Source organism: Pongo pygmaeus, chromosome 12 (assembly GCF_028885625.2).
Source record: "Pongo pygmaeus isolate AG05252 chromosome 12, NHGRI_mPonPyg2-v2.0_pri, whole genome shotgun sequence".
Taxonomy (NCBI): domain Eukaryota; kingdom Metazoa; phylum Chordata; class Mammalia; order Primates; family Hominidae; genus Pongo; species Pongo pygmaeus.
The window spans coordinates 38,801,078-38,816,136 of NC_072385.2; the positions used below are offsets into that span (position 1 = coordinate 38,801,078).

At 44.2% G+C, this 15,059-nt stretch overlaps 1 protein-coding gene across 10 annotated transcripts in view; it reads right to left on the reverse strand.

Moving 5' to 3' along the window:
• Positions 1-356: 356 nt before the first annotated feature.
• Positions 357-15,059, reverse strand: part of LOC129028448 (E3 SUMO-protein ligase RanBP2-like) — a 121,563-nt gene continuing 106,860 nt past the window's right edge. For 6 of the 10 annotated variants that reach the window (XM_054474249.2, XM_063648513.1, XM_063648511.1 and 3 more), the window contains one exon: positions 357-2,202. The gene's annotated coding sequence lies outside the window, so the exon portion shown is untranslated. Of the gene's footprint in view, positions 2,203-6,368; positions 12,780-13,238; positions 13,258-13,280; positions 13,827-14,287; positions 14,366-15,059 lie in introns of those variants that run through there. The other 4 variants (XM_063648507.1, XM_063648509.1, XM_063648510.1 and 1 more) reach the window with 4 other exon arrangements.

Below are 15,059 nucleotides of genomic sequence, written 5' to 3' on the forward strand. Positions count from 1 at the left end.
ATATATATATATTATATATATATTAATGACCTCTGCCCCTAACTGAACAAAGCCCTTCATCTAAGGCCAACTTTGGTTGTCAGCCTTAGCCAGACACCTGCTTCTGGTCAAATCAATGTCTTGTCCACAGGGAGGCCCAGTGCTGTTTCTAGTTTTAGCTGGATGCAGGGTGTCAGACACGGCAGGTACTACGGTCTACCTGGCGGGTATCAAAGAATTGGTCGACGTTCTCTCAACAACCTAATAGGGACCAATCATGTAAGGCCAGTAGTAAAGGAGTTTGAAGTTCCCTTTCAGAAACCAATTAACAACCCCAAAGAGACAGTGTCTAACATAAAAGAGCAGCCATAAAAATATACAGTTAAACATATTTAATAGAAATATGAAAATCATCATTACACTTCCTCTCACTGCGGAAACCAGGAAAGAATATGCCTTTTGTAATCAAAGGAATAATTTTTTATCATGCAAAAAAGTATTGTTATGACATTCATTAAGTAGAGACTATATTTCAAAACAAGTTTATACAGACTTCAAAAGGTCTAAAGTCAAAGAGAAAGTGAAATATATTTAAATATGATTAGTTACATTGTATGCAGCTGGCATACTCATATTCACAGTTTATAAAGTAAAAAAACTAAACTCTTCATGTCAGCTCTGAAATAGATGCATTTTCATTAATACATTCACTAGTTAGGTCTGTTCTTCTAAGACAGGAGGAAAGACAAGATATTTTTTAAAGAACAAACTCAACATATCCAGCAGCAAATTTCAGTTAAACTAAATTGGAAACCAATGTTCTGTGTAACCAAAGTGCAAAGTCAGTTCTCCAGCTCAGAAGAAAATTAAGAGTACAAACTGAAGGCTTAAGAGAACTTCAGAGAGCATACTGTGTGATTAACACATAAATATTAAAAATTATCCAATTTCTGATTTAAGAACTAAAATTATCCAATTTTTGATTTAGTTTTGATCTAGTCATTAAAACATATGCAGAGGTGTCAAAGGCAAGTAACACTACCACCTAAGGTTATTCAGAGGAACTGTGAAGATGTAGCACGGACCTCTAAGATGTCTTTCTAAAATCCCTTCTGATGGAAAGCTTATGGAACACTATCTGCCAAAAACACTGAAAGCACCAGTTTTATATTTAGATACAATGCTGAGTGATATAGTCAGTTGTGATAGGTTTTTATTTGGGAAAATGGAGAGAATTCTGAAAACAGATTCATGGCTTGCATGCAGTGACACCATACCAAGAGCCTGGAGAGGCACCACGAAATCACCTCAACTCAAGTGGTGGGCCCTCCTATTCATAGTCAAGTGTTATACTAGCCAGCTCTAGGGCTCTGACAACATGAGTTTTAAGATAGTATAAAAAAAAAAAAAGAACAGTTTATTTTAAAGCAAACAACTAAATTGTAGTTTAACTTAGCATAATTAACTGCAGCATATTTACTTCATAGTCCCTTAACATGTCACTTTTACCAATAAAGCTTTTTCATTCATATTCTAATCACAAAAATTTCTCAACAATTTATAACAATCTGTAAATCTGACCTTGCAATAAATAGTCATAAAACGTTATTTTTATTTTATTACTATTATTATTTTTAGAGACACGGTCTCGCTCTGTTCCCCGAGCTGGAGTGCAGTGGTACAATCACAGCTCACTAGCCTCAAGTGATTCTCCAGCCTCAGCCTCCCAAAGTAGTGGGATTTCAGACATGAATCACCACACCTGGCCTTGAAACATTATTTTTAAAGCCTAAATTCCAGTCGGTATGGTACCAAAATTTAGTTTAACTTCAAAATTCACAGTACTGCCGAGAAATGGGCGGGTCCTGAGGTTCCAGAGAAGTGGGGAGTGAATTCATTCCTGGTGGTTTTATTCTGGCAGCATGCACGGGAGATCATGAGTCAGAGGGCTGTGGCCTGGTATCAACACTTCAAGCTGTTGTACTTTTACTTCAAGTTGAAACTTTTAAAATACATCTGTCATATAGATGTACAAATATATGTAGATGCAAACATATATACACACTTTTTGACAAAAGAATGATGGTAATATACATGAACCATTTTTGTAAATAGATTCTATTTGGTTAATAAAAATATTCCTTCCATCAACCTATCGAAGTCCAGACCAACTATGAAGATAGGATGCCCATCCAGAAGAACGGGAAGCATTTTCTTCCTCACCTTTGGAAAGTAAAACAAAAAAAAAGAAAAAAGAGTATTAAAATTTCTCAATGTAAAATCTATATTTTAGAACCACTCTACAATATAAGCAAATAATGTCTTTTTTACTGATTACATGCCTTTTTTTGGGGGGGTTCTTTTTTTTGAGACAGGGTCTTGCTCTGTCACCCAGACTGGAGTGCAGTGGCGTGGTAAGACTTCAATGCAGCCTTGATCTCCCAGGCTCAAGTGGTTCTCCCACCTCAGCCTCCCAAGTAACTGGGACCACAAGGTGTGTGTCACCATGCCTGGGTAATTTTCTGTTTTTTTGTAGAGATGCGGGTCTCACTGTTTTCCAGGCTGGTCTCAAACTCCTGGGCTCAAGTGATCCTCCCACTTCGACCTCACAGTGTTGAGATTACAGTCACGAGCCACTGTACCCAACCATATGTCATTCTTTAGACACATTACTTACTAAATTTCTCTTTTTAAAGGATATACTGAGTTTGCGGTTGAGCCAACTTAACAGCTAATTTTATATTTTAGCTTTAAAACATTGATAAGCAACATGAAGCAATCTAGAACTTAACCTTTAAATGGCTTTATTAAAGAAATCCAGCTATAAAAATTATGCAGAAACGATTATCTACAAACAATCCTACCAGCACATAAGAAATTCTTCCTCTATTCTGAAATACCATCTTCTCAGAACATACTTTGATGTTATGAATCAATGTTTGTTCTTGAACATTATTTATTGTCTTTCTCTATTAAACAATTCCAAAATAAAATTTCCAGCACAACTAAATATTGTTGACAATAAGAGGATTTAAAAAAAAATTCTTTTAAAGCAGAAGCTTATATACAACTTAGAATCTAAAACCAATAGATTTATGGTAAACCTTAAAACTGAACCAAAACAAACAAAAACCAAAGTTTTAATCATTTAAAAATCATGTTTATTGAGGTACAACCTACTTATAGTAAAACCTGCCATTTTCAGCATATAGCACTGAGTCTTGACAAATGCAGAGTTATGTACCACCACCGACCAAGGCCTGGCACATTTTTACCTCCTCAAAGTTCTCCCTGGCTGCTTCTCCCACTCCTTGGCAACCACTAACCTGTTTTCTGTCCTTATAGTTCTACTTTTTTCAGAGTGTCATGTAAGTAGAATCACACTGTACATAGTATTTTGAGTCTGACCTCTGTCAACTGGCATAATGCATTTGAGAATTATCCATGTTGCTGTACTGGCAGTGCATTCTTTTTTATTGCTGAGCTGTATTCAATTGCATGGCTGTACCAGTTTGTTTATTCATTTGCCAAGTGAAGGATAACTGAGATCTTCCTCGTTTTTAGCAATTTTAAAGAAAGTTTCTATGAATAATTGTATACAGGTTTTTAATTAAATGTTCTGGAGATATAATTCATATACCACATAATTCACCTTTTTAAAGTGCATAATTCACTGGTTTTTAATATATTCACAAGGTTTGTACATAGGTTTTTGTGTGAATACTGGTTTTCATTCCTCTTGGATAAAGATTTAATTTGGTATTACCCTTCCAGACACCTTTCTGTGTTTTCATATGTATCTATGTATGACAGTTTGACCTTAGGCAGAGTAGCATTTTCAAAATTTTACATGGGGAAACTCTAGAGTTAAAGCCATTTTATTTTTCTGTTCTGTCTGGTTTTACCTGCGTGTTATTTACAATCTGCTGCATAACAAATTACTACAACCTTAGTACCTTAACACATATTTATTTCACAGTTTTTGTGCATCAGGAGATCAGAAATGGTTCTATTTCAAGGTCTCTCACAGGGCTGCAATCAAGATGTTGGCATGGCTGGGGTCTCATCTGAAGGCTGGACTGGAGAAGAATCTACTTCCAAACTTATGTGGTAGTTGGAAGAATTTAGTTCCTCAAGGCTGCTAAACTGATGGCCTGTGTTCCTTGCCTCTGGGATGGTAGCTTGCTTCAACCAAGTGTGCAAGCAGAGAAGACAGAGAGAGTCCGCTAGCACGACAGAAGCCACAATCTCTTGTAATCTATCATTTTTGCTGTATTCTACTGGTTAAAAATAACTCATTAGGTTAAGCCTACTGGCTCTCAAGGGGAAGAGATTATACAAAGGCATGAATTTCTGGAGGAGGGAATGAGGGCAAAGAATTCTGAGAAGTCTGTCTTCCACAATCTGAAGAACTTCTAGAAAGTAGGAGGAAGCGATATTGCTTAGGGATGGACAACTTGGCACTGGTTGTGTTCCAAGTGAGGTAACCTTGTTCCCAAGAATAAAGAGAACCAGATGTCTGTAAACGGTTCCCTGAACTGAAATGCAGATTGTTGTATGTTCACCTGAAATGAATGGTGTAAGCTGAATATAAGATTTTTGACAAAATAAAAATTTTGCTGTGTTCTCAGATCTGGCAGGCTCCTGCCCTTGTGCAAACAATGTTCCTGGCAGCTATTCATCTCCTTAGGTAAATAAGAATTGAAGAAAAGCTGTGCTGAGACAGGGTGCATTTGCTCTTGCTTTGGAAGGTTGTTTTCTGATAAGGTTCTATATCCTCTGCAAATCAAATCAGGCACTTACAGTGTGAGTATGCATTCTCTTCCTGCCAGTCTGGAGATGATCAAAAAGCCTATAACAGCTTGGCCTATTTTCCTATTGGGTTGCTGGGCTTTTTTTCCTCTTTATTTACTTGTAGAGAGTTTTAGACCTCTGTGTATGTATGGTGTACAAGTGACAATATTCAGATCTGTAAATTGTAACCCAGTCTGGGAGCAAAGAAGATACAGAAAAACGACTTTTACTTCCTGCTTGAGTAGTAAAATTGAGATTCAAGTTTTGCATATAGAAGTACTATATGGCTAACTTATTTGGGGAGCAAAGCTGACTTATCATAAGTCTATCTCAAATAGAAATGAAACACTCAATTTGTGAAATACGCTTGAGTTTTAATGCGTGTGGGGGCAGGGTGAATTAACATTTGCGATGGAAAGAGAAGAGCAATCTATACTTACCAGTGTCTATTTGACATTGTTTGGGGACTACTGCTACACTCTAAGTCATTTTACCTTATAACTCAGAGTTGTAACACGCTACTCTGAGCAGCTCATGACATCTGCTTGAAATTTAAGTTGGGCCTCTAATATGTGTTTATTATAAGGACTTTGATGCTGCTTTTCAGAGTTGGGTAACCTACTTTACCCCCTAAGCTAATGTTTCCCAAATACACCCAAACCCACAGAAAGGAAAACTATTCCTCATAAACTTACAGCCAACATCATAAACATTTTATACCTAGAGCCGATGATACAGTCAGGTATTTACCAACACTCATGTATATATGTAGAGTTTCAAGAAATAATTGCTTACCCTTACTAGATTCAACATATTCTAATGTTTGACATATTATTTTTATTTCTTAATTTTTTTTTTTTAAAGATGAGGTTTTACTCTGTTGCCAGGCTGAAATGCAGTGGCGTGACCAGGATTTTGACCAGAAGTTTGACTGCAGCCTCGAACTCCTTATAACAAACAATCCTGCTGCCTTAGCCTCCCAAGTAGCTAGGACTATGGGCACATGCCACCAGATCTGGCATATTTTAAAATTTTTGTAGACATACGGTCTCGCCATGTTGCCCAGGCTGATTCTGAACTCCTGTTCTCAAGAAATCCTCCTGCCTGGTCTTCCCAAACTGTTGGGCTTACAGGTGTGAGTCACTGAACCCAGCTTGTATTCTTTTGATTAAAAAAAAAAATTCTGAATGTGATCCACCAAATTAATTTCACCATCCACTAATAGGTAGCAACCTGAATGAAAAATACTGTTATCAACTTTACACAAAACCAGAGATTATAAACATTTGCTTCCAAGGAGATGAAAGAGGCAAAGGGTACTTGTTTGCTCTGATGGGCCCTGTTTCCTTCAGTGCCAGGAAGAGTGGCTCTCAGACCTTTCTTCTGGCATCCCTCATGTATGCAGTGTTGGTTGTTATTTTCAAGGCCTTGGTAACAAAATGCCCCTAGTGTGACCAGTCAGACTGACAGTCCATATCTGTAATATGGTGGTAAGTTTCCTTTGCATGTCTTTCTTTCTTGCGTCTTAGATCTTTTACTTAGGAAATTTTCTTTTTGCTTGAAGTACATCATTAAGAATTTTCAATGAAGGCGGATTCTTAAAGTTTTTGTTTTCCAGAAGAGATCTTGGAAAATATAAAAGGTTGGCAGTTATTTTAGTACATGAGATAGTACTACACCAATGCTGTTGAGAAGTCTATTGTGAGGCAATGTGTCTTCTTTCTCCGGCTGCTTTTGAGATTTCTCTCTGTCTTTTTTAGGGGCAGTTTTACTCTTATGTGACTAGAAAAAAAAAGAATTCTTTTTTTTTTAATACTGCTTGAGATTTTATTGGGTTTTTGATCTGTGGATAGATATCCTTCAACAGTTCTGAAAGATTTCCAGCCATTCTCTTCATATATTATCTGTGCTGTATTCTTTTCTCTCCTTTTAGAACTTCGATTAGTAAAAACATGTTTGATGTCTTTTCCCACTCTTGTTTTTTGTTTCTCCCATGCTGAATTCTGTGTAATTTCTTTTGAACTATCTTCTAGTTTACATTTTTTTTTTTTTTTTTTGAGACAGAGTTTTGCTCTTGTTGCTCGGGCTGGAGTGCAATGGCACCATCTCGGCTCACTGCAACCTCTGCCTCCTGGGTTCAAGCGATTCTCCTACCTCAGCCTCCCAAGTAGCTGGGATTACAGGCATGTGCCACCACGCCCAGCTAATTTTTGTATTCTGAGTAGAGAGGGGTTTCACCATGTTGGCCAGGCTGGTCTCGAACTCCTGACCTCAGGTGATCTACCCTCCTCGGCCTCCCAAAGTGCTAGGATTACAGGTGTGAGCCACCGCGCCAGGCCTTACATTCTCTTTCTTAAAGAGAGAATGTAAGTATCTAAATCTGCTGCTAAACCATCACTGTTTTTAATTGTAATAAGGTCTCTTTTATGTACTCACATTGATAAGAGACAAGTAGTAAATAATCTTTAAAGCGCAAACTAATTTAAATGTAAGTGTTTTCCTGTCTGTTTACAGGACTTAGCAAATGCACATCTTAAGAGTTCTGGGTTTCTAATGTGTATCTCCTCTATGAAATTCTTTAAAAATATCTGTTATTGGTATCCCTTAGGTTAGTCTCTTTTAGAACTTCTAAATCAATGGACCCTTAACTTATAGGAGCCACCTGGATGTTAGCAACAACTACATTAAACATGCTGAGTTTTTAAAAGAGGGCTGTGAGACATGCTAAGTATTTTGAGATAATATCATTGTTGTATTGAAAACTATTAAAAACTTTAATTTTAAAATGCAAACGTTCTTAAAGTCCCGGTTAATTTCATAACTATAAAATTAGTTATAATTTTGAGATTTCTGTCTTGTTTTTTATAGGGGCAGTTTTACTCTTAGATGACTAGAAGTAGATTTCTTCTTTTTTATAACTATAAAATTGGGTTTACTTTTGTTAGAATAAATTAAAGACAGTGAATTTGTAATTTGAATAACTATTTACTAAAAATATACAAGATGTATTCTTATTTGGGCCCTTGTGACAAAAATACTATTGTGGCCATAGAAATCTATCCTATAGTTTGAAGAACTGAGATTACTGTCAGTATTGAGAACATTCTACCATCATCATTAGAAAGTTTATGAAAAACCAGATTCAAAGAAACTATCAATACTACTTATGAAGTATGTCTGTAAAAAAAATTAAGCCTGAATCTTATCAGGCCTCTAGACCAGGGTTTCTCAAGGTATGGGCCCCAGACCAGAAGCATCAGCAACAAATTGTTAAAAATGCAGAATCTTGGGTCAGAAATTGGGGACCAGCAATTGGAATTTTAGTAAGTATACCACATGATTCAGATGCCTGCTCAATTTTGAGGATGACTCATCAGTTTAGTTATTAGGATTTACAGGGGATAGGGGAACATGTTAAAGAGCACCAACTAGATAAGGTCAGTCAGTTAAAAGTAAGATGTCTGGACATTCTGGGCCTCCTGATGTCTTAGAAAGCACACAATACCATCTATGATGTATTTTTGTCCACCATCCCACCCAATTGCACCTGGATCTTCCTATTTATAGGCAACTGGAACAAGTTCAGTGTTACTCTGTAATGATTAAAACCCAAATATAGGACTGCTATAGCATAAATGACCAGTTTCTTCAATTAATAAGTGGCACATTAAAAAATACATTTATATATATAATTGTTATAGATAAAAAAACAACAAAATGGCCGGGCGTGGTGGCTCACACCTGTAATCCCAGCACTTTGGGAGGCCAAGGTGGGCAGATCACAAGGTTAAGAGATTGAGACCATCCTGGCCAACATGGTGAAACCTCGTCTCTACTAAAAATAGAAAAATTAGCTGGGTATGGTGGCGTGCATCTGTAGTCCCAGCTACTCAGGAGGCTGAGGCAGGAGAATCACTTGAATCCGGGAGGTGGAGATTGCAGTGAGCCATGATCGGACCACTGCACTCCAGCCAGGGTGACAGAGCAACACTACATCTCAAACAAACAAAAACACAACAACAAAGTAAAGCTTAAGGAACATCAACCAAATGCAATATACGAGCCCTATTTAGGATACTATAAAAAGACATTCACAATAACACAGGCAAAATGAACATAAACTAGGTATAGGTGACAGAGAAATCCAATAAACATTGAATTATTCACTGGGGAAAGAAATGATGTGTGGGATTTAAGTCTCTAACTCTCCCCTATTTACGCCAAAAGACTGTCCATGAGTTGAAAACTATTAGAGATGCGTGACAACTCAAGAGAGATTATAGTGTCCTCCTTGTATGCTTGAAAATGTCAAAAGTAAAAGTAATTTAAAACTAAAACAAAAACGAAACCATAATTCTTAAGATGCAGCTTGAATTCAGTTAACTACAGCAGTTGTATGTGAAGCATTTCAAAGAAGTTAATGACATCACAGTATTAAATACATCTGACATGGAAACCAACTCTAACTACAACATAGGTTTTTTGTTTTGTTTTGTTTTGTTTTGTTTTGAGATGGAGTCTCACTCTGCCGTCAGGCTGGAGTACAGTGGCGTGACAGATCACTGCAACCTCCGCCTCCTGGGTTCAAGCGATTCTCCTGTCTCAGCCTCCTGAGTAGCTGGGACTACAGGCGCATGCCACCATGCCCAGCTATTTTTGTATTTTTAGTAGAGACGAGATTTCACCATGTTGGCCAGGATGGTCTCGGTTATCTTGACCTTGTGATCCGCCTGCCTCGGCCTCCCAAAGTGGTGGGGTTATAGGAGTGAACCACTGGTGCCTGGCCTATGGCAGTTTTAAAACTGCATTTGCCTAGAAAGTGGATTGCTGTATATAGGCCAAGTGTTGGGCTATATGACTCCATTGTCTTAGGCTATTTGGGGTTGGAGGAAGGAAGAGGGGTGAAGTAGAAAAGAAACAAGCTAATAAATTTTTTTTTATTTTTTTATTTATGAAGTATTTATTGATCATTCTTGGGTGTTTCTCAGAGAGGGGGATACGGCAGGGTCATAGGATAATAGTGGAGAGAAGGTCAGCAGATAAACACATGAACAAAGGTCTCTGGTTTTCCTAGGCAGAGGTCCCTGCGGCCTTCTGCAGTGTTTGTGCCCCTGGGTACTTGAGATTAGGGAGTGGTGATGACTCTTAAAGAGCATGCTGCCTTCAAGCATCTGTTTAACAAAGCACATCTTGCACCGCCCTTAATCCATTTAACCCTGAGTTGACACAGCACATGTTTCAGAGAGCACGGGGCTGGGGGAAAAGCCATAGATCAACAGCACCCCAAGGCAGAAAAATTTCTCCTAGTCAGAACAAAATGGTGTCTCCTATGCCCACCTCTTTCTACACAGACACAGCAACAATCTGATCTCACCTTCCTTTCCCCACACTTCACCTCCCCTTCTTTTCAACAAAACCGCCATCGTCCTCATGGCCCGCTCCCAATGGTCGCTGTCTCTTCGGAGCTGTTGGGTACACCTCCCAGACAGGGTGGCCGGGCAGAGGCGCTCCTCACCTCCCAGACAGGGCAGCCGGGCAGAGGCGCTCCTCACTTCCCAGACGGGGCCGCCGAGCAGAGGCGCTCCTCACCTCCCAGAGGGGGCGGCCAGGCAGAGACGCTCCTCACCTCCCAGACGGGGCGGCCGGGCAGAGGCGCTCCTCACTTCCTCCCAGACGGGGTGGTGGCCAGGCAGAGGCGCTCCTCACCTCCCAGACGGGGCGGCTGGGCAGAGGTGCTCCTCATCTCCCAGACGGGGCAGCCGAGCAGAGGTGCTGCTCACTTCCTCCCAGACGGGGTGGCAGCCAGGCAGAGGCACTCCTCACCTCCCAGATGAGGCGGCCGGGCAGAGGCGCTCCTCACCTCCCAGACGGGGTGGCCAGGCAGAGGCGCTCCTCACTTCCCATATGGGGTGGCGGCCGGGCAGAGGCGCTCCTCACTTCCCAGATGGGACAGCCGGGCAGAGGTGCTCCTCACTTCCTCCCAGACGGGGTGGCGGCCAGGCAGAGGCACTCCTCACCTCCCAGACGGGGTGGCCAGGCAGAGGCGCTCCTCACTTCCCATACGGGCTGGCGGCCGGGCAGAGGCGCTCCTCACCTCCCAGATGGGGCGGCCGGGCAGAGGCGCTCCTCACCTCCCAGACGGGGTGGCCAGGCAGAGGCACTCCTCACTTCCCAGACGGGGTGGCGGCCGGGCAGAGGCGCTCCTCACTTCCCAGATGGGGCAGCCGGGCAGAGGCGCTCCTCACTTCCTCCCAGATGGGGTGGCGGCCAGGCAGAGGCACTCCTCACCTCCCAGACGGGGTGGCCAGGCAGAGGCGCTCCTCACTTCCCATACAGGGTGGCGGCCAGGCAGAGGTGCTCCTCACTTCCCAGATGGGGCAGCCGGGCAGAGGCGCTCCTCACTTCCTCCCAGACGGGGTGGCGGCCGGGCAGAGGCGCTCCTCACCTCCCAGACGGGGTGGCCAGGCAGAGGCACTCCTCACTTCCCAGATGCAGCGGCAGCCGGGCAGAGGCACTCCTCACTTCCCAGACGGGGCAGCCGGGCAGAGGCGCTCCTCACTTCCTCCCAGACGGGGTGGCGGCCGGGCAGAGGCACTCCTCACCTCCCAGTCGGGGCAGCCGGGCAGAGGCGCTTCTCACTTCCTCCCAGACGGGGTGGCGGCCGGGCAGAGGCGCTCCTCACCTCCCAGACGGGGCGGCCGGGCAGAGGTGCTCCTCATCTCCCAGACGGGGCAGCCGAGCAGAGGTGCTGCTCACTTCCTCCCAGACGGGGTGGCGGCCGGGCAGAGGCACTCCTCACCTCCCAGATGGGGCGGCCGGGCAGAGGCGCTCCTCACCTCCCAGACGGGGTGGCCAGGCAGAGGCGCTCCTCACTTCCCAGACGGGGTGGCCAGGCAGAGGCGCTCCTCACTTCCCAGATGGGGCAGCCGGGCAGAGGTGCTCCTCACTTCCTCCCAGACGGGGTGGCGGCCAGGCAGAGGCACTCCTCACCTCCCAGACGGGGTGGCCAGGCAGAGGCGCTCCTCACTTCCCATACGGGCTGGCGGCCGGGCAGAGGCGCTCCTCACCTCCCAGATGGGGCGGCCGGGCAGAGGCGCTCCTCACCTCCCAGACGGGGTGGCCAGGCAGAGGCACTCCTCACTTCCCAGACGGGGTGGCGGCCGGGCAGAGGCGCTCCTCACTTCCCAGATGGGGCAGCCGGGCAGAGGCGCTCCTCACTTCCTCCCAGATGGGGTGGCGGCCAGGCAGAGGCACTCCTCACCTCCCAGACGGGGTGGCCAGGCAGAGGCGCTCCTCACTTCCCATACAGGGTGGCGGCCAGGCAGAGGTGCTCCTCACTTCCCAGATGGGGCAGCCGGGCAGAGGCGCTCCTCACTTCCTCCCAGACGGGGTGGCGGCCGGGCAGAGGCGCTCCTCACCTCCCAGACGGGGTGGCCAGGCAGAGGCACTCCTCACTTCCCAGACGCGGCGGCGGCCGGGCAGAGGCACTCCTCACTTCCCAGACGGGGCAGCCAGGCAGAGGCGCTCCTCACTTCCCAGACGGGGCAGCCGGGCAGAGGCGCTCCTCACTTCCTCCCAGACGGGGTGGCGGCCGGGCAGAGGCTCTCCTCACCTCCCAGACGGGGCGGCCGGGCAGAGGCGCTCCTCACTTCCTCCCAGACGGGGTGGCGGCCAGGCAGAGGCGCTCCTCACTTCCTCCCAGACGGGGTGGCGGCCGGACAGAGGCGCTCCTCACCTCCCAGACGGGGCGGCAGGGCAGAGGCGCTCCTCACTTCCCAGACGGGGCGGCCGGGCAGAGGCGCTCCTCACTTCCCAGACGTTGGGCAACTGGGCAGAGGCGCTCCTCACATCCCAGATGATGGGCGGCCGGGTAGAGACGTTCCTCACTTCCTATACGGGATGGCAGCCGGGCAGAGGCGCTCCTCACTTCCCAGATGGGGCGGCCGGGCAGAGGGGCTCCTCACATCCCAGACAATGGGTGGCCAGGCAGAGACGCTCCTCACTTCCTAGACGGGGTGGCAGCGGGGCAGAGGCTGTAATCTTAGCACTTTAAGAGGCCAAGGCAGGAGGCTGGTAGGTGGAGGTTGTAGCGAGCCGAGATCACGCCACTGCACTCCAGCCTGAGCACCACTGAGCATTGGGTGAGCGAGACTCCGTCTGCAATCCCAGCACCTCGGGAGGCCGAGGCAGGCAGATCACTCGATGCCAGGAGCTGGAGACCAGCCCAGTCAACACGGCAAAACCCCGTCTCCACCAAAAATACAAAAACCATTCAGGCGTGGCGGCGCACGCCTGCAATCCCAGGCACTCGGCAGGCCGAGGCAGGAGAGTCACAGGAGCCTGAGGCAGGGAGGCTGCAGCGAGCCAAGATCACGGCAGTACAGTCCAGCTTCGGCAACAGAGAGAGATCGAAAAAAGAAGGAGAGGGAGACCGAAGAAGGGAGAGGGAGAGGGAGAGGGAGGGGGAGGGAGAGGGCCCCTCTCCTTCATTATAAACAAAAACTTAGTATCATTTCCTAGCTAGGAGAAATAACAGTACACCGTAAGATACAGATTCTTGTTCCACTTCTGCTATTACTCAGTAAAGACACCTTGGGTAAATCAGCCTCTCTTGGCCTCAGTTTACTCATGTCTAAAGTCTTCATTTCTAAGGTCCCTTGGGACAATGACGTTATCACATTCAAAACAGAATAAGGCTCTATGTTCTACAGTAGTGTATAGGCACATTCATTCTTAGGTCAGGGATTCCTAACCTAGAGCTCACAGAAACTGTACGCAAGTATACATCCACTTTTAAGTTAACACTTTTCACATTTCTCAAAGACCGTATCTTTAAAAATAAAAGATTAAGAGCTACCTTAGCTAGTAATAAAACTGGTATACTTAAAAAAAAAGATTCAGAGATTGTTACTTTATCATTGTACTTGTCTGACATGGCTAAGATGTGTTACTGGTCACTAATGGTGAGATTTCACTTCCCTAACCTGTTCTTGAAGGCCTTCAACAGATCCCACTTCTTCTTCCACTCTAGTAGCCACACTTCTAAAAATGATCTGTGCAACATATATAATATGCAAGCTGTAGAATGCTGGCTGTTAAAAATGGGGTCCATTTTCAAATACAACATTTTTCTAAACCATGCACAAAAGAACAGCCCTACAGGGACACTCTTCCATATTGTATACATGCCGTTGCCACTACATTTGAATACTGGCAGACGTTAGTGGCTAAAGATAAACATTAGATAAAACATAGGTCTTCACTGAGCAGACCTGAAATAACAGAGCAATGAAGTACATTACAAATCAGCATCCCAGTACATTTTTAAAAAACAAACCAACAAGGGTGTCATGCCACCAGTCAAAAGGTACTTTGCTTAAACTGGCATTCTTTAACATGCATGTTGTAGTGGTAAGTACTTAATTTCATACAGCCACAGTTATTAATACTTTGCTAAGAGCTACCAGCTGCTAAAAACTGCTGTTATCTCATACTGAGAATGCTAGTTCTATACCTTTGCTCTCAGGCTGTGAGGAAGGGGTGCTAGTCCAAAAGTCCACGGGATTAGATTTAAAAAGGCTAAAATTAAATCCTAGAAAATAAAGAATATTTTTTAACATTTTGGGAAACAAAATGAATATGCTTTTAAAACATAAAAAGCCAGAATCCCTCAATTTATACCACCAATCTGATTGTCTTACATATTCATTTATCCCTGTAGTTTCATTCTTTGCTCATTTAATAAATGAGCAAGACTGACATACAACATATAAAATGAGAACATCTCAATATCATGTTCCTTTTTTTTTTTTTTGGAGACAAAGTCTCACTCAGTCACTCAGGCTGGAGTGCAGTGGCATGATTTCAGCTCACTGCTACCTCCATCTCCTATGCTCAAGCGATCCTCCTGCTTCAGCCTCCTGAGTAGCTGCTAATTATAGGCACACACCACCATGCCCAACTCATTTTTGTATTTTCAGTAGAAACAGGGTTTCACCATGTTGGCCAGGCTGGTCTCGAACTCCTGAGCTCAAGTGATCTGCCCACCTTAACCTCCCAAAGTGCTGGCATTCTAGGAGTGAGCCACCGTGCCCAGCCTCAATATCATGTTTTCTGAGTGGCAAAAGAAACTGAACAAATGAAAATGAACACTTTAAAAAAAGACTCACGTTAATGCGCATGATTCAAGCATGAGTCCGTATACTGTACTGAGTTCTTTTGCTCTGCCCTAGCATGATAGAAGTATCTTCCAGTTACTGAAATGTCTTAAACTAAGTTCTCTTGCT